This window comes from Bombina bombina, chromosome 3 (genome assembly GCF_027579735.1).
Source record: "Bombina bombina isolate aBomBom1 chromosome 3, aBomBom1.pri, whole genome shotgun sequence".
Taxonomy (NCBI): Eukaryota; Metazoa; Chordata; class Amphibia; order Anura; family Bombinatoridae; genus Bombina; species Bombina bombina.
Genome location: NC_069501.1, coordinates 466,600,575 through 466,621,552, shown reverse-complemented (window position 1 = coordinate 466,621,552; position 20,978 = coordinate 466,600,575). Strand labels below are relative to the sequence as shown.

Below are 20,978 nucleotides of genomic sequence, written 5' to 3'. Positions count from 1 at the left end.
CTAATGTATGTAAGCTACTAATATTCTACAGTCTTCACTAGCATGCATTGGTACACCAACCTGGACAATGCATGGTCTTTGAAAGTCAATTCAGGGGTAAACAGTTGATCTTCAATAGGTGTCTTATTCATCAGTTCATTAAATAGAGGACTGGGAAATACCATCTAAAAAAGTAAAATCATCTAAGTGTCTGATTGTGATCCCTAAATATCTAATTAAGAACTAAATATGACTAATGTATGTAAGCTACTAATATTCTACAGTCTTCACTAGCATGCATTGGTACACCAACCTGGACAATGCATGGTCTTTGAATGTCAATTCAGGGGTAAACAGTTGATCTTCAATAGGTGTCTTATTCATCAGTTCATTAAATAGAGGACTGGGAAATACCATCTACAAAATAGAAAATCATCTAAGTGTCTCCAATAGGATGTCTCCACAGCCTTATTCTATCAAATAGTTTGCACTTACCATGTGAACATGTCTTTGTATGGTTTTCAAGGTCAGCAGAATTTAAATATGCCAGACATGATCCCATTGGTATACTTCAATTTCAATCTTGGCTTTTTCCCCACTGTCAGTCTTGGAAATCTTCACTGTCAGGCTTCAAATTGTTCCCTTTCAGTCTTTATATTAAGTCATCTCCCTAATGTAAGAAATTATATATAAAGATTTCATACAAGTGTGTGAATCAGTTCTGTACCCCTCTCCCACCCCCCATTTCATAATAAATATCTATCACTAGCTTACTAAGCCTGTGTATGAACCTGTGTTATTTTCTATCAAGTGTGAAGATGAGTCATATTGAGCAGAACAAACCTCTGTGTGACATTGAACCATAGTCATTCTAGAGTATCCCTTTCTGATTATGTACATAAGTAATGTGTAAACAAAGTTATATTTTTAAAAATTTATGCCATATTATGTATTTGTGTACAAATCATGCCAGCAACAGTCCATACATTTCTACTTACCATCTGATGTCCTCTATAAAAACCAGGTGGCAAAGACTCGCTATAGGACCCAATGCCCAGAGCATCACCTATATTATGAGAAATAAATATTATTATAACATTTTATCAATACTAACATGTTTGCACAATTCTCTACTTGTCATTTCCCTAGAGTTCACATCTATTGAAAATACTCCAGTGTAACTTCTATTATTTACCGTCTAAAGTGGCGGTTGATGACGTCTGCTCTGACATCAAGTCCCTCGTCCTGGAATTCCCCCTCTAGAACAGGATCATCCTCCTCATCTCTGAGGAGGTCTCTGTCCACCGGGACGGCCTGCAGCATCCCAGCCCGCTGTGCAATATTATGCAGGACGCTACAGGCTACAACGATCTTAGCCACCTTCTTTGGGTTGTACTGGAGTGCTCCTCCAGAACGGTCCAGGCACCTGAATCTCATCTTCAGGAGCCCGAACATCCTTTCAACCACCGCCCTGGTTCTCTTATGAGCCCTATTGTAGCGCTCCTCAGACACATCAGTTGGGCTACGCAAGGGGGTAATGAGCCAAGGCCGGCTCATGTACCCAGAATCACCTATAAATTTAGAACAGAACATAATTCAAACAGAATACTTAAACTAGTATATTGTTGTATAAATATATTTTTTAAAAACCATAATCCATATTAAAAGTTGTCAGAAACATAAAAAAAAAATAAAAAATTATATCTAAATCTGTATCTAGCCATTTCATCGAAGACATGCTACATATGCGTATTTCTCCTAAACCAAACCTTGTGTAAAATGCTAACTACATGTTTACATTGCATTCTCTATATGAACACTTAAGGTAAGACATGCTACATATCTGCATTTCAATAAAACTAGACATTAGCAGAAAAATAAAATGACAGGGTTAAATTGCATGAGATAATATATTGCCATTTCATCTAAGACATGCTACATATGCGTATTTCTCCTAAACCAAACCTTGTGTAAAATGCTAACTACATGTTTACATTGCATTCTCTATATGAACACTTAAGGTAAGACATGCTACATATCTGCATTTCAATAAAAATAGACATTAGCAGAAAAAGACAATGACAGGGTTAAATTGCATGAGATAATATCTTGCCATTTCATCTAAGACATGCTACATATGCGTATTTCTCCTAAACCAAACCTTGTGTAAAATGCTAACTACATGTTTACATTGCATTCTCTATATGAACACTTAAGGTAAGACATGCTACATATCTGCATTTCAATAAAAATAGACATTAGCAGAAAAAGACAATGACAGGGTTAAATTGCATGAGATAATATCTTGCCATTTCATCTAAGACATGCTACATATGCGTATTTCTCCTAAACCAAACCTTGTGTAAAATGCTAACTACATGTTTACATTGCATTCTCTATATGAACACTTAAGGTAAGACATGCTACATATCTGCATTTCAATAAAAATAGACATTAGCAGAAAAAGACAATGACAGGGTTAAATTGCATGAGATAATATCTTGCCATTTCATCTAAGACATGCTACATATGCGTATTTCTCCTAAACCAAACCTTGTGTAAAATGCTAACTACATGTTTACATTGCATTCTCTATCTGAACACTTAAGGTAAGACATGCTACATATCTGCATTTCAATAAAAATAGACATTAGCGTCGGTAAATAACAAATGGTTAAATTTAATCCTATAGCTGAACATGACGCTAACAGTTAAAAAATACAGGGGCAATTGTCAAAATAATTAACCATGTTGTGCACAAATACTCACCAACGAGATAACCAGGGGGCATTTGTCTTTCCTCAAACTGTCTCCACAGGGACGACAGAGAGAGGATGCGGGCATCATGACAAGCACCTCCAAAATTCGCATACACATGCATAATCCTCATCCGTGCGTCACAAACATACTGCACGTTGAGGCTATGAAAATGTTTGCGATTTCTGAAGGGCAAGTCATCAATTGGAGCACGCAGCGCAATGTGGGTACAATCAATGGCTCCCAAGACATTGGGCAATTGAGCAATATCAAAGAATTCCCGCTTCAGGCGCCTCCAATCACCATCATTCTGTGGGAATCCTATGTATTGCTTACTGATACGTACCATGGCGTTCAGAAAGTTATCAAACACCCCAGAGAATGTACCTTGAGCCAGGCCATGCATGTACAGTTCTCCGGATTGAAAACTCCCGGAGGCCAGGACGTATAGACAGCTTAGCATCTTACTCATGGGGGGAACAGCAGTCCTTATTTGTATACGTGGCTCCAAATGAGGTTTAAGAAGCTCGTAAAGGCCAATGAGCTGTTCGCGATCGAGCCGATACTTATCAAAAACCTCAAAGTCACTCATGTTTTCCAAGGTGGGTCTCACCCTGTAGACACGAGGACCTCGAACCAGACGACCCCTTCGTCTCGGTCTGAGCCGCCGAGGCTGCCTGATTCGACCAACAGCTAGTTCGCCAATAGCACCACCAGCAGCGTCTACCATGTCATCGTCATCCATCTTTCAAAACAGCGTAACAAGGTAAGCACTTGATCTGATGTGGATCACAAGTGATGCATTGGCCATGTTGTTTGGGGGATTTATAGTACAATTAGTCCAATGGTAGTGAGTTTGTAATGATTGCTGATTGTATTCACCTGTTTGTATGTGAGCGGCGCGAATGCTTTCACAGTGGGCGTTTATTTGTTGTTTGCTGAAATGTTATTTTCAAACAATGATTCTCAATGTGAAAGTGTCAAATATCACACATACAGTGCATGTTTGTAATGTTTGTTCATATGCGTAATCAATATTTCCTAAACGCGATGTTATAGTAACAAGCACACGTCCAGGCTAACATGAATGAAAGTGCATAGTTGTGTATAATGTGCATCAAATGTGATCGATCAATGTTGCTGCAATATTGTTTGTAAATGATAAAGGAACATCTGCCATCTGTAGGATTGTATATATAAGTTATTGCCGAGCTGTCAATATTGTATGCGTCCCTTTAAAATCGCAATAATAATTCAGAACTTCCCGTCTGCCATCTGTAGTATTATATATATAAGTGATTGCCGAGCTGTCAATATTGTACGCGTCCCTTTAAAATCGCAATAATAATTCCGAACTTCCCGTCTGCCATCTGTAGTATTGTATATATAAGTGATTGCCGAGCTGTAAAATATTGTACGCGTCCCTTTCAAATCGCAATAATAATTCCGAAATTCCCGTCTGCCATCTGTAGTATTGTATATATAAGTGATTGCCGAGCTGTAAAATATTGTACGCGTCCCTTTCAAATCGCAATAATAATTCCGAAATTCCCGTCTGCCATCTGTAGTATTGTATATATAAGTGATTGCCGAGCTGTCAATATTGTATGCGTCCCTTTCAAATGGCACTAATACTGAATAACTTCCGGCTGTCATCTGTAGTATTGTATATATAAGTGATTGCCGAGATGTGAATATTGTACGCGTCCCTTTCAAATCGCACTAATACTGAATAACTTCCGGCTGTCATCTGTAGTATTGTATATATAAGTGATTGCCGAGATGTGAATATTGTACGCGTCCCTTTAAAATCGCAATAATAATTCCGAACTTCCCGTCTGTCATCTGTAGTATTATATATATAAGTGATTTTCGATCTGACGATATTGTATGCGTCCCATAAAAATTGCACGAATACTGAATAACTTCCGGCTGCCATCTGTAGTATTATATATATATAATTGATGTGCGATCTGACAATATTTCTGAATTGTCCCATTGAAATCTCCATAATAATGCTGTTCAAAAGTGTGTTTTACGTATATGTTGTATTGTAGTATTGAGTGTTAAAGTTCCTAAAGGGGCGGTACAGTGGTGAATCTGTGATGTGTATGGTTGAATCTTGTAATGACGTCATGATATTATTAACCTGCCTATGTAGTTGTGAAATCCTCATTGTGTTGTTGTATTGTGCTACATTGTTATTGTGTGCTGAATAAAATCTAAATGTGTGCTTTGTGGTTGCGTGATGGGTGATGCGTGTTATGTACATGTACGTATATATTGTGATTGTGTCCCACATATGCTGACTTCTATATAGCGGTCTGGCATTGTTGTTCCTTCCCATAAAGTGACATCTGTAATCTGGTGTAATGATGTTATTGTTGTAGGTAATTCCTAATGGTTTCTGGTGATGGAATCATGATGTTAAAAGTACAGTAAAATCCATATGTTGTGTTTTGTGATTCCTCGAGAGAATGTAATGTGTTTTTCCCCCATCATTTGAATGCACATGTATGAGTGAATGTTAAAAGTAATGTATGTGCATCCATGAGTGATCATGTGTTAAGCCTATGTAGATATGCAGTTGCTGCAAGCATATGAGTTGAATAACAGAAATGCAATAATAAAGGTAAATGAGAGATGTTTCCCATTGTGTAGTGTTTGTGAATCCAGAAATGTGTATTGAATTTTATTTTAATTGTAAATGTAATTTTATTGAAATAATAATGTGTTACTAGTGATGGGGATTTGTAGTTGATGTAATCTAAAAGTGTTAAAAATATTTATGGTGTGGTGAATATTTAATATTAAAAAACATAAATCCACCATAGGGAAATAGTCATTTCTTGATCTATTTATCATAGCTGGGTCTAACGCATAAAAGCATGTATTTTCTAGCGCTGGTATTTGGAGTTTTTCCGTCTACGCTATTTGCGTGCGTTAGGGAAATGAGGGTTTCGCGTGCACGAGCACGTCTTCCCAATAGAAGTCAATGGAGGCTCCAAAGATTTCTATATTTTTTTTTCTAAGACTGGTTTTCCTCGTAAAGTGAGTGACGTCATGAGCTTGTGTGAAAAAGTAACTAAATCGTGTTCTTTTTGTAATAAATAAATATTTTGTGTATGTAATGTGGTGTATATTGTTTGTATGCATCGATGAGTGTATGTTTGTGATAATGTTATTCGTTAGATGTAGGTATATGAGGGTCTTTTCCCGTATGTCCATGTAAGTCAATGGGAAAATGGATTTGTGTGGATTTTTTTCAAACACCCGAGATCTCGCAACTTTAATCCTTTGTATTTTAAAGAAAAAATAACAATTCCGAAAAATAAAGATAGTGTTGTGTTTGTATGAGTGTAAGTGTACTTTGTGTAATATTTGTTTTGTGATTCGTGGATGTTTTTTTGTGCGGTATATGTTTACTACTGGGTCTGAGGTGGCGGTAGAAAGTTGAGCGTTAGGTGTATTTTGAGTCGCGGTAAATAAACTCTAAATACCGGAGTGCGTAAAAAACCCGCGTTAGGAGCCTCTAACGCTGGTTTTGACGGCTACCGCCGAACTCTAAATCTAGGCCTTATAGTTAATAAGAGAAATATTATTTAGATTTATTTAATTAATATTTAAGTTAGGGGGGTATTAGGGTTAGTGTTAGACTTAGGTTTAGGTTTAGGGGTTAATAATTTTATTACAGTGGCGGCGGTGTAGGGGGGGCAGGATAGGAGTTAATAAACTTATTATAGGTGGCGACGGTGTAGGGGGGCAGATTAGGGGTTAATAAGTTTAATATAGGTTGCGGTGGGGTCCAGGAGCGGCGGTTTAGGGGTTAAACTATTTATTTAGTTGCGGCGAGGTCCGGGATCGGCAGGATAGGGGTTAATAACTTTATTATAGAGGGCGGCGGGATAGGGGGGGCAGGATAGGGGTTAATAGGTATCATGTAGGTGGCGGCGGGGTCTGGGAGCGGCGGTTTAGGGGTTAATACATATATTATAGTTGCGGCGGGTACCGGGAGCGGCGGTTTAGGGGTTAATACATATATTATAGTTGCGGCGGGGACCGGGAGTGGCGGTTTAGGGGTTAATACATATATTATAGCTGCGGCGGGGTCCGGGAGCAGCGGTTTAGGGGTTAATACATATATTATAGTTGCGGCGGGGACCGGGGGCGGCGGTTTAGGGGTTAACATATTTATTATAGCTTGCGGAGGGCTCCGGGAGCGGCGGTTTAGGGGTTAAACAGTTTATTAGAATGGCGGTGGGCTCCAGGAGCGGCAGTTTAGGGGGTAATAACTTTATTTAGTTGCGGCGGTGTAGGGGGGCAGATTAGGGGTTTTTAGACTCGGGGTACATGTTAGGGTGTTAGGTGTAGACAGCTCCCATAGGAATCAATGGGATGTCTGGCAGCAGCGAACATGAACTTTCGCTATGGTCAGACTCCCATTGATTCCTATGGGATCTGCCGCCTCCAGGGCGGTGGTTTGAAAACCAGGTACGCTAGGCCGGAAAAGTGCCGAGCGTACCTGCTAGTTTTTTGATAACTAGCAAAAGTAGTCAGATTGTGTCGCACTTGTGTGCGGAACATCTGGAGTGACATAAGAATCGATCTGTGTCGGACTGAGTCCGGCGGATCGAAGCTTACGTCACAAAATTCTACTTTTGCCGGTATCTAGGGCCTGATAACTAAGGCGAATCAGCCTCGCCAAAAATACGCTGCGGATTTCCAGCATATTTGAGGTTGACAGCTTGATAACTACCCCCCTATGACTGCTATTCTGCCTTCAAATAAACATAAAAGGTCTTTCCAAACTTGTCATAGATCTAATGAATTTTGTACTGACCAACAGCATACTGAAATATCCTCTAATGATGAGGGTTCCTCTTACTCAGAGGATCCTGCATCAGAGACAGAAATTGACAAATCTTCTTTTTTATTTAAAATTGAACATATTCGTTCTCTATTTAAGGAAGTATTGTTTACTTTGGGTATTGAGGAGTCTAGTCCTCCTGATAGCAAAGCTAATAATCATTTAAATTCTGAATTTAAGACTTCTGAGGTTACTCCTGAAGTTTTTCCTATTCCAGATGCTATCTCCAATATGATTGCTAAAGAATGGTCTAAACTTGGTACCTTTTTTAACCCTTCTTCTAGGTTTAAAAAGTTGTATCCTTTACCTGTGGCTAGTCTAGAGTTTTGGGAAAAGGTCCCTAAAGTAGATGGGGCTATTTCCACTCTTGCCAAACGTACTACTATTTCTTTGGAAGATAGTACTTCTTTTAAGGATCCTTTAGATAGGAAGCTTGAATCTTACCTTAGAAGAGAATATTTACATACTGGCTATATTCTTAGACCAGCTATTTCTTTTTCCTTTTTTTTTCAACTTCTTTATTAAAGACTTCAAGTAAATACAATAAATTGATATGTTACATATTTCAAAGAGCAGACTCTTTAAACAATTTCAGTGAAGTCATAAAGAAAGATATAAGAGGTTGCAGAAGACAGTTTTTTGTATCACAAATACAAGGATACGCATAAGTATACCATATTGTTTAGGAAATATAAAGAAGAAGTTACCATTGTATCATTCATTCCTGATGGGAATTATATAAAACAGGTGAGTGCAAGCTCAAAAATGCTCTTAGTGTAGTGAGCGTGTCGTGAAGTAGTGGCAAGTTGATAGGGTCGGGGTTATGAGTTTATATATTCTTCCCATAGGAAGCAGATAGAGTGATAGTCATCCACGCGTTTGGTATTTACAAAATGGTATTTTTCCATCTAGAGAGTGTGAGAGACATAGGATCTCCAGACGGGAACAGGGGGAAGTTCTGATTTTTTCTAGTTGAGGGGGTATCAGTTTTTTTGCAGAATTAATCATTATTGTTAGTAACATCAGTCTCAGTTTGCACTTAACCTTAGGGAAAAAATTAAAAAGGAAGGTCCAAATGTTAAAAGGTAGAGGGATACCTAAGACTTTTTCATTTTCAACTTTGATCATTTCCCAGTATGCTTAAGCAGATGCAGGACCACCAAATGTGTGTAGGATTCTCAGAGTCGGAGCATCCTCTCCAACACTCAGTCGGTTTATTTGGGAATAATTGGTGAAGACTTGATGGGGTATAGTACCATCTACTCATCCATTTCATGTTCATTTCTAAAGTGGAAATAGAAGAAGAAGATTTGCTCATGTACTGAAAAATACTTAGCCAATCTTTTTTAGGAAGGGAGCAGTTAGCCTCAGATTCCCATTTGGTATTGTAAGAGGGAAGTGTTGTGGTATAGGATGCTAAAAATTGCTTATATGTGAGCGATAGTATACCTCTATTAGGTAGAGGTTGAAAACACAAACTTTCAAAACAAAGAGGACGATTCATGGATGGTTTGAAAGGATGCAAGGAGAGATAATGTGTAAGTTGTAAATAGGTGAACCAACTCTGAAACTTAGTTCCTAAAAGGGCAGTAAGTTTGGTGTGGGTCTTTAGCTTGCCTTCCCAATATAGAACATACACCGGGATGGAGTCATTAATATCAGGTAGCACCGGCCCGGGAAGGAATGTGTGTAGTGGGAAAGAGGTGTTACCTCTGAGAGGGGTCAACGGGGAGTATGCACTGGAAATGTGAGTGTGTTTTTTGATGTAACGGTCCCAGAGTCTCACTATTCTTGAGAAAAAACTCGCTAACCGGTAGAATTGCAAGTTAGGTGCTCCAGCACCCCCTTCACTCTTAGGACAATACAGTGTAGTAGTAGCTATGCAAGGTCTGTTATTAGACCAGATAAACATATTGAAAGTCTTCTGAAGCTGAAATATTGTCTGGTCTGGAAGGGGTATGGGTAATGTCTGAAATAAGTATAATACCTTGGGGAGTAATATCATTTTAATTGCATTGATACTACCGTACCATGAGAGGTATTTAGCTGTCCAGGATTATAATGTCATATCAATGCTTTTCCTTAAAGCAGTATAATTGGGCTCCCAATTCCCCCTGTATTTGTTTGTTACATTTTGTCTCGTGTCTCATATTGTACTGTCTTTTTATCTTTGTTACCTATGGACAGCACTACGGAATCTGTTGGCGCTTTACAAATAAATAATAATAATAATTCAAAGAAATAATATTTTGAGTGTTCGGTGAAATATAGACTCCTAAGTATTTGATAGCCTTAGTTTGGGTGCGAAAATGGCTTTGCCGTTGAATGTTTTCTAGAATAGTGGTAAGTAAAGCAATGCTAAGGAGTTCGGATTTGGATATGTTAATGCTGAAATTAGAGTAGAGTTCATATGTGCGCAATGTTGAAATTAAGCGAGGGACAGACGAATCAGGGTCGGTTAGGGTCATGAAGATATTGTCTGCATAAAGGGTTATTTTGTATTCTGCTTACCCTATACGAAAGCCTGAGATATTGGTGTGATTTCTAATAATTGATGCCAAGATTTCCATAGTTAGAACAAACAGCAATGACAAGAGGGGACAGCCTTGTCTCGTGCCGTTTGAGATCAGTAAAGAATGTGACAGGGATTCATTTAATTTAATTTTCACTTGGGGTTTATTATAGAGGGCAAAGATTTTCCCTATGAATGTTTGGTCAAATCCAAATTTTGCCATAGTTTGTTTTAAAAAAAAAAAACAATCCAGCCTGTGGAAAGCTTTTTCCGCGTCCATTGAAATGAATGCGGAAGGGATACTGTGTTTGCTTGCATACTCCATAAGGGTAATTATTTTAGTGGTGTTGTCCCTGGTTTCCCTATGGGGTGTGAAACCAGCTTGATTAAGATGAACTAAAGAGGGGAGAATAGAATTAATTCTGGTTGCTAGAATTGCAGTATAGAGTTTAATGTCCACGTTAAGTAGGGAGATGGGTCGAAAATTTGCTAGGGTAGTTGGTTGTTTGCCCTGCTTGGGGATCACTGTTACGTGTGCCTCTAACATTGAGGGGGGAAGGGGTTGTTAGTAGCGGCTTCATTAAAGATAAGCGTGAGATGGGGGGCTAGAAAGGAGGAGAATGATTTGTAATATTTAGAAGAAAAGCCATCTGGGCCCGGGCTCTTTCCATTTTTTTGTGCATTAATTACTAATAATATTTCTTGAACAGATATTGTTTTTTTTAAATCTTGCACCTGGGGTGCGGTGATGGAAGGTATTTGACAATTAGCGATATAGGAGGTAAGGTCAGTAAGATGTATGGGCGATGAGGGGGGTCAGGTCATATTTTGTAAAGTTCTGTATAATAGTTTTGGAAGGTTTGAAGGATTTCCTCGGTGGTCCTTATGTTTTTGTTCTGCGGGGTATGAAGCTCATATATGAAGGATCTCAACCTCTTTTTCTTTAGAGCACGGGCCAGCATTTTGCCAGCTCATACTGTTGGTTTTGGTACGCAGACTTTGGTATTAAAAATCTAAAAATGTATCGAGATCAGCACGGGCCACTTGAAGTTCTGTTGTTATGGTAGGATTAGTAGGGTCTTTTTTGTGTGCTAAGTCTAGTCGAGTATACTGTTCCGTCAGGTCTCTATATTGTTTTCGGTGGACTTGCTGCATGTGGGCTTTGATTTTAATTAGTTCCCCTCGTAATACACATTTGTTAGCTTCCCAGATTTTGAAGTTGTCATTAATGGAGCTGGAATTGATTGAGAAGTATTCAGATATAAGGTGAGATAATTTGGTTAAGGTATCTGGGTTGTTTAGCAGGGAATCATCTAATTACCATAGATATGGCTCCGTGGGCATTTCTGGCCAGGAGAATTTGACTTTGATGGCTAAGTGGTCAGAACATGAGGTGGGCGAGATGTCGCAATGGTGTATATGTGAGAGGCCTGATTGGTTCATGAGTATGTAGTCAAGCCTGCTATTGGATTTGTTGGGATGTGAAAAAAAAGTATAATCTCATTTATCGTGGTGTATAAACCTCCAAACATCGTAGAGAATTAGATCTTTCATACCTTTCCATAAAGTTGCGGTAACTGTCTTGGAAATCTGTATTTTTGGATTTGAGCTATCTTTTGTGGGTTGTAGCAGTGTATTGAAATCTCCTGCGAGAAATATGGGGCCTTTAGCTAGATCTAGGGTTCTCGTAAAAATATTTTTGAAAAAAGGGGTTTGACCGGTATTTGGGGCATAAAACGTTGATTAATGTTATAGTCCAACCGTATAATAGGCCTACCAAGCCCAAAAAGCATCCTTCTTTGTCCTTAGTGAGATTTAATAGGGTAAAGGGGAGGGATTTATGAAGTAAAATACTCACTTCGTTTTTCTTTACCGGTCCTGAGCTGTGATAGTGTGAGGTATATATTTTCCCTAAATATTTGGGTTCTTTGCTGTGCCTAAAATGTGTTTCTTAGAAGAATAGGAAATCTACTTGCCGTTTTGCTAAATCTGAGAGTGCTTTAGATCGCTTATGAGGAGAATTTAGGCCTTGGCATTCTGTGTCAATAAAGTTAGTAAAAATTGCAAGGTCAGGAATGATACATACAATGTAGAACTGGTCGATGAACAATGGCATATACAGGTCTGGTTTCTGCAAACAGAGAACATATTAAAACAAACAAAACAAACGGTCATAGAATAATCAAATAGGTATAACAGGTAACCTAAACAAACACATAAGTGCTTATCTCTCTTCCTAATATAGGGCATAATGAGAGAATTAGACCAGCTATTTCTATGACTGATGTTGCTGCTGCTTCAACTTTTTGGTTGGACAGTTTAGGACAGCAATTATCAGATCCTGAACTATCCCGCATTGTTCTTTTTCTTCAACATGCAAATCATTTAATTTGTGATGCTATATTTGATGTCATTAAGATTAATGTTAAATCTATGTCTTTAGCTATTCTAACTAAAAGAGCTCTTTATGGCTTAAATCTTGGAATTCTGACATGGTGTCTAAATCTAGATTATTATCTCTATCTTTTCAGGGTAATAATTTGTTTGGTTTTCAATTGGATTCTATTATCTCCACTATCACCGGGGTAAGGGAGTTTTTCTGCCACAAAACAAGAAATCTAAGGGTAAATTTAAAGCTCCCAATTGTTTTTGTTCCTTTCGTCAGAATAGAGAACAGAAAACCTCTCCTTCCCCTAAGGCCTCTGGCTCTAATTGGAGACCATCTCAGAATTTTAATAAATCCAAGCCTTATAAGAATCCAAATCCAGCCCCTAAGATTGCATGAAGGTGCGGCCCTCAAACCAGTTCTTCTGGTGGGGGGCAGACTATAGTTATTTCTAGACATTTGGACAGATTCTGTCCAAAATCAGTGGATTCAGAATATTTTTTCTCAAGGGTATCGAATAGCTTTAAGAATAAGACCTCCCATGGGAAGATTCATTCTTAATCATGTTCCAACAAACCCTGTGAAGGCTCAGGCTTTTCTGAAGTGTGTTTCAGACCTAGAGCTTTCAGGGGTGATTGTACCAGTTCCTCAGCAGGAACAGGGATTGGGTTTCTATTCAAAACTATTCATTGTCCCAAAGAAGGAAGATTCTTTCAGACTAATCCTGGATCTGAAAACTTTAAATCGTTTTGTAAGAGTCCAAACTTTCAAAATGGTGACTATAAGGGCTATTCTGCCTTTTGCTCAGCAAGGTCATTTCATGTCCACAATAGACTTACAGGACCCTTATCTTCACATTCCGATTCATCCAGACCACTATCGTTTTCTGAGATTCTCTTTTCTAGACAAGCATTACCAATTTGTCGCTCTTCCATTTGGCCTAGCAACAGCACCAAGAATTTTCTCGAAGGTTCTCGGTGCCCTTCTATCTGTAATCAGAGAGCAGGGTATTGCGGTGTTTCCTTATTTGGACGATAGCTTGGTACTAGCTCAATCTTTTCATTTAGCAGAATCTCACACTAAACAACTAATGTTGTTTCTTCAAAGACATGGTTGGAGGATCAATTTACCAAAGAGTTTTTTGATTCCTCAGACAAAGGTCACCTTCTTAGGTTTCCAGATAGATTCAGTGTCCATGACTTTTTCTCTAACAGACAAGAGACAAATTTAATTGGTCTTAGCTTGTCTAAATCTTCAGTCTCGATCATTCCCTTCAGTGGCTATGTGTATGGAAGTTTTGGTCTCATGATTGCAGCATCGGACACAATCCCCTTTGCTCATTTTCATATGAGACCTCTACAGCTCTGCATGTTGCACCAGTGGTGCAGGGATTATACTCAGATATCACAGTTGATATACTTAAATTCCAACACTCAAGTCTCTCGGACTTGGTAGTTAAACCATCACCTGGTAGCTGTCTGGGGATTTCTGACAGCAAAACGGGTTTGGAATCCTCAAGAGGCGAGGTTACCAATCAATATTTTAGAACTCTGTGCTATTTTCAGAGCTCTTTAGGCTTGGCCTCTATTGAAGAGAAAACTTTACATTTGTTTTCAAAGAGACAATACCACAACAGTGGCATATGTCAATCATCGAAGGGGGACTCACAGTCCTTTAGCATTTTTAGATGTTTCTAACAAGTAATTGTAAATAGACTTACAAGTAAGAATAGGTAACTAATTTGATAAGTGACTGCTTTATGCTTCCCATTGATCTGTCAGACATTAAGCTAAGCACAATAGCGTAACATATGTTCGATGTAATCATCCAATGAGATCTGCACCACAAATGCTAATATAAACAAATACGCCCACTTCAGACGTAGCGCTATGTTTGGAACCACTACCCCCTACCGTACCCTATCATCAGTCACTTTGGTGATTGACACTCACATGAGCCAATTAAAATGTAACTTTGGCAATTAGGCATACCCACTCAAACATCGGAGGAGAGTCTTACAGACTCATAAATATAACATTTTGCAGCGGCTCCACACCCCTCTGAGGAAGCGTTTTTTGTGAAACGTACGTCAGGGGTCCTCTGGGATAAGCTCTGTCTTTCCCCTTTTTTTAACTTGCTCACCTTTGTTGGTCTGGTATAATGCAGCTTTAATAATTGGTAAAAAATTAAACTTAATCTAGCCCTCGGATTGTAAGGGCTTAGCCTATATCTATAATTTTTGCTGCCAGATACCTTTGATACTGATTTCAGACTAATTTAAAAATCACAGCTCAACTTAGGTGTAGTGTTTTTAATTCTTAGCTCTTGCTAAATGTATGTGTGGTTAAAATTTTGACTTTAATAAATTTTAGTGTATGAATGGAGAAAAATATTTTTTCTAACTAAAAACTATCTAGCTCTGATTTTGCGAGGGCATTGGTGGAATTTTCCTCACAGATTTAAGTTACCTATTCTTACTTGTAAGTCTATTTACAATTACTTGTTAGTTGTATCTTGCCCTTAACTTTAAATCTGTGGCAGGAGGTATCAGTGGTTGGGAGATTATAAAACTCAAATCGGGCCATTTGCCCTTAACCACTGAATCTTTTGTGTACAATATACTCTGCCCCACCCCCACCTTCTCTCACTCTAAATTTTTAGATGTTTCTCTGATACTTTCTTGGGCGGAATCCAACTCTTGTGAAATATCTGCGATTCATATCCCAGGTGTAGACAATTGGGAAGCGGATTATCTTAGTCATAATTCTCTCCATCCGGGGGAGTGGTCTCTCCATCCAGATGTGTTTGTTCAACTTGTTCAGATGTGGGGTCTTCCAGAAATAGATCTGATGGCCGCAAATACTTTGAAAGGACAAATCTCCTCTCTTTCTGTCTTATTTCATAGAAAGATTGCTAAGCTTCCTGATATTCACTGTTTTGTTCAGGCTTTGATTCATATCAAATTCATTTGTGTTTTTTCAACTTGTTCAGATGTAGGGTCTTCCAGAAATAGATCTGATGGCCTCTCGTCTGAACAAGAAACTTCCCAGATACCTTTCCAGATCCAGGGATCCTCGGGCAGAAATGATGGATGCTTTAGCAGTTCCCTGGTTTTACCAACCTGCTTACATTTTTCTGCCTCTGGTTCTTCTTCCAAAGGTGATCTCCAAGATCATAATGGAACAATCTTATGTGTTTCTGATAGCACCAGCATGGCCTCACAGGTTTTGGTATGTGGAACTTGTCCGAATGTACAGTTGCCAGCCTTAGTCACTTCCTATAAGACCAGACCTTCTGTCTCAAGGCCCAATTTCCATCAGGATCTCAAATCTCTAAATTTGAAGGCATGGAAATTGAACACTTAGTTCTTAGTCATAGAGGTTTCTCTGGCTCAGTTATTAACACTATGATACAGGCTCGTAAGTCTGTTTCAAGGAAGATTTATCATAGGGTTTTAAAAACCAATATTTCATGGTGTTCCACTCATTATTATTCTTGTCATTCTTTTAGAATTCCTAGGATTCTACAGTTTCTTCAGGATGGTTTGGATAAAGGTTTGTCTGCAAATACTTTGAAAGGACAAATCTCCTCTTATTCTGTCTTATTTCATAGAAAGATTGCTAGGCTTCCTGATATTCATTGTTTTCTTCAGGCTTTAGCTCGCATCAAACCTGTTATTAAATCAATTTCTCCTCCTTGGAGTCTTAATTTGGTTTTGAAGACTTTTCAGGCTCCTCCTTTTGAGCCTATGCATTCTTTGGATATTAAACTACTTTCTTGGAAAGTGTTATTTCTTTTGGATATCTCTTCTGCTAGAAGAGTTTCTGAATTGTCTGCTCTCTCTTGTGAGTCTCCTTATCTGATTTTTCATCCAGATAAAGCTGTTTTGCAGACTTTGTTTACATTTTTACCTAAAGTTGTGAATTCTAACAACATCAATAGGGAAATTATTGTTCCTTCCTTGTGTACTAATCCTAAGAATACTCTTAAAAGGTCTTTACATTCTTTGGATGTGGTAAGAGCTTTGAAATATTATGTTGAGGCTACTAAAGATTTCAGACAGACTTCTAGTCTATTTGTTATCTTTTCTGGTTTCAGAAAAGGTCAGAAAGCCTCTGCCATTTCCTTGGCATCTTGGTTGAAGCTTTGGATTCACAAAGCTTATTTGGAGGTGGGGCAGTCTTTGCCTCAGCAAATTACAGCTCATTCTACTAGATTAGTCGCCACATCTTGGGCTTTCAAGAATGAAGCTTCAGTTGATCAAATTTGCAAACCAGCAACTTGGTCTTCTTTGCATACATTTACTAAATTTTACCATTTTGAAGTGTTTGCTTTTTTGGAAGCAGCCTTTGGTAGAAAGGCTCTTCAGGTAGCGGTCTCAGTTTGATTCTAGTGCCTATGATTTGAGTTTTTTGTTTTTTTAAGAAAACTTAATTATTTTTTGGATTTCATTTCTCAGAGGAAATAGCTGTTTTTATTTTATCCCTCCCTCTCTAGTGACTCGTGGACTTTCACATCTTGGGTATTATATCCCATACGTTACTAGCTCATGGACTCTTGCCACCTATATGAAAGAAAACATAATTTATGTAAGAACTTACCTGATAAATTAATTTCTTTCATAGTGGCAAGAGTCCATGAGACCCACCCAATTTTTTGGGGTTTATGATTTTTTTTTTTATGTAAAGCTCTTTATTTATCCTGTTCCTCTTTTTTATGCTTTTACTCCTTTTACACCTCACTAACTTGGCTATACGTTAAACTGAGGTATGAGTGAGGTGGGAGGTGTATTTATAGGCATTTGAGGTTTGGGAAACTTTGCCCCCTCCTGGTAGGAATGTATATCCCATATGTCACTAGCTCATGGACTCTTGCCACCATGAAAGAAATGAATTTATCAGGTAAGTTCGTACATAAATTATGTTTTTTTTTAAATGAAGAACATAGGTATTTCAAGTATTTCTATTCAAAACACATTAAAGCATATTTAAATTGATAAAAATGATAATGCATGTTTCAAGGTATATAACTAGGAAGGGCTCAAAAGTATATATATATATATATATATATATATATATATATATATATATATATATATATATATTTGAGATATAACTAACAGCACCAATTTAAATGCAAAGATAATCAACTACATTCTGCTTGTAACAAATCTATTGTAGAATGAAGGTGCACAGGAATAGTAAATGTTAAAATACAAATGAACATGGGTTAATTTATCTAGAAAGAACCTAACTGCTGTTAGTCCATTTTCTTGTGGGATAGCAGAATATAGCCCTACTACATCTACTGTTACCCAGATACAATTTTCCTGCCAAACCTCCTCCTCTAATAATTTTAAGGAGGTGCTTTGTATCTCTTAAGTAACTAGGAATTAGCTTAAAGAGTGGCTGCAAAAAAGAGTCAACCCATGTAGAAAGCTTCTCGAATGGTGACCATATTCCCGAAACTATGGGCCTCCCCTGTACATCCAGGGACTTGTGCACCTTTGGCAAGTGGGGAAAAACTGGTACCACTGGATTAGATACAAACAGAAAATCAAAGGTTGTCTCCTTAATGAGACCATCTTCTCTGCTATCATCCAAAATATGGTACACAAGTCCCTGGAATACATGCGTAGAATTGCTAGACAACTTGCAATAGACCTCACTATAGGCCAACTGCCTTAGTGCTTCTTTTGTGTAGTCTTCTTTCCACATCACCACAATATTACCACCTTTGTCGGCCTGTGACGTTACCGCCCACATTGCCGCTCATCTGCACTTTGCTGTGGCCAGGGGGGGACCCTATTTAAAGTGTGCCTACATGGCGTAGACAGTGCACTCACTGAAACTAAAAATAGTTTCTGTGTAGGCACACTCCAAATATTGCAGGCGGGATTTAAGTTGCACTACACCTACGATAACTACCTCAGGCAATGTAGGTAATGTAGTTTCACCAGCTAACAGCCGAAGTCCGCCTCCACTGCCGTGAAAATGGGCCCCCAGCTCCTGGACCCGGGATAAAGAGGATCCTGGCATTGGTGAAGATTGTGGAGAGGCGGTGGTGGAAGAGGCCGCCAAAGTATGCCTCTGCAAATGTCCCCGGTGCCTGGACCCAGGATGAAGAGGGCCCAACTTAAGATCAAGAGGAGCTGGAGAGGAGATTGTGGAGAGGCGGTGGTGGAAGAGGCCGCCAAAGTATGCCTCTGCAAATGTCCCCGGTGCCTGGACCCAGGATGAAGAGGGCCCAACTTCAGATCAAGAGGAGCTGGATTTTTGTATGGTGAGTTTAAACTTTGGGTTTAGTTAGACCTTTTTTGGGTGGGTTTTTTTTATTTAAAAACAATAGGATTTTTAATTTTTTAAGGATATGTTTTGTAGTCAGCCTTTATTATTTTGGGGGAGGGGGGTTGTAATTTATTTACATGTAAAAGTGCTGCATTCACTTTAGGGCAAAAGCCTACAAAAGGCCCTTTTAATGGCTATTGTAATTTAAATTTATTGTTAGTTTTTTTTATTTTGGATGGCTTTTATTTTTGATCGAGCATGTAGGTTAGTGTTAGGTATATTTGTGTTTTATTATTTTGGATACTGTCTTTTTTATTTTCTGTAACTTAGATTTTTTATTATTTTCTGTAACCTAGGGGGTTTAGTTTAGAGGGGGGTTAGGTGTTAGATAGAGTAGGGTTAGTTTGCATTGTGGGTTGTGGCAGTTTAGGGGTTAATAGTGTAGGATAGATAACAAGATAGATACTTGCAGTGGGTATGTGGTAGTATAGGGGTTAACAGGATAGATACTTGCTGTGGGTATGTGGCTGTATAGGGGTTAACAAGATAGATACTTGTGGTGGGTATGTTGCGGTTTAGATATTTATTAGTGTAGTGTTAGTTTGCACTCGCGGGGTACTTCGGTTTAGGGGTATTAGGATTAGTGGTTAGGCACAGCAGTTATATTCCAAGGGATCATTTACTATACATTGACAATGTGGGCAGTGATTCTGGGTGTTATCTATTGCCAGCATTGACGACCAATGACATGTATAGCAAACATCTCTCTGTGATGCCGTCTGTTAGCATCTATGTTGGGAGCTTGGAATATTTTGAAAGGTTTGCTCGACATAGTGGCGGATCCCTTGGAATATCTCGCTACCTTGTAGTAGGTATAGATACATAATATTGGTTGTCCTGCAACATTGTTGCATAAATAACATAGTACAATAATGCAAGATCATATTTTCTTTAACAACATTAGTATAGGATCCTATATATATTGATGTTTTGGAAAAGTTAATGAATTCTAAATGTGGAATTATAAAATCTGTAAATTGGAAGTGTAAAAATGAGTTAATGCTCTGCTTTTTGCTATTTACTTACAGTCATTTCTATAAAAATTGCTTTTACATTTTATCTGACAGTATTTTTCTGTTTCTGGGGATATGTAAATATTAATGATATTTTCTCAATGTGCGGGTTCTGTTTTTTTAACATCAGTATAAGGGTGTGGAAAGATTGAACTTCAAAAAGGATGTGATGTTTTACTGTCTTTTAAGTCTGATGGTAATCTCTCAGGTTTTCAGGTTTACTTAAAGGGATAATCTAGTCAAAAATTAAACGTTTATAATTCAGATAGAGCAGGCGATTTTAAGCAACTTTCTAATTTACTCCTATTATTAATTTGTCCTCGTTCTCTTGGTATCTTTATTTGAAAAAACAATAATGTAAGTTGACGAGCCGACCCATTTTTGGTTCAGAACCTGGGTAGCACTTGCTGATTGTTGTCTAAACGTAGCCACCAATCAGCCAGCGCTACCCAGGTGTGAAGCAAAAATGGGCCGTCTCAAAAGCTTACATTTTTGCTTTTTCAAATAAAGATACTAAGAGAACGAGGAAAATTTGACAATAGAAGTAAATTAAAAAGTTGCTTAAAATTGCATGCTCTATCTGAATCATGACAGTTTATTTGTAACTAGACTATCCCTTTAAGCTAGTTTACTGATATTTTTCAATTTTTCCAAAGGTTAAAGGGACAGTCTAGGCCAAAATAAACTTTCATGATTCAGATAGAGCATGTAATTTTAAACAATTTTCCAATTTACTTTTATCACCAATTTTGCTTTGTTCTCTTGGTATTCTTAGTTGAAAGCTTAACCTAGGAGGTTCATATGCTAATTTCTTAGACCTTGAAGGCCACCTCTTTTCAGAATGCATTTTAACTGTTTTTCACCACTAGAGGGTGTTAGTTCATGTGTTTCGTATAGATAACACTGTGCTCGTGCACGTGAAGTTATCTGGGAGCAGGCACTGATTGGCTAAACTGCATGTCTGTCAAAAGAACTGAAATAAAGGGACAGTTGGCAGAGGCTTAGATACAAGATAATCACAGAGGTTAAAAGTATATTACTATAACTGTGTTGGTTATGCAAAACTGGGGAATGGGTAATAAAGGGATTATCTATGTTTTAAAACAATACAAATTCT

General features: G+C 38.2%; 1 protein-coding gene across 1 annotated transcript in view; it reads left to right on the top strand.

Moving 5' to 3' along the window:
• LOC128651716 (acidic mammalian chitinase) overlaps nucleotides 1–20,978 on the top strand; it is a 116,341-nt gene that overhangs the window by 32,717 nt on the left and 62,646 nt on the right. The gene's annotated exons all lie outside the window — the stretch shown is intronic.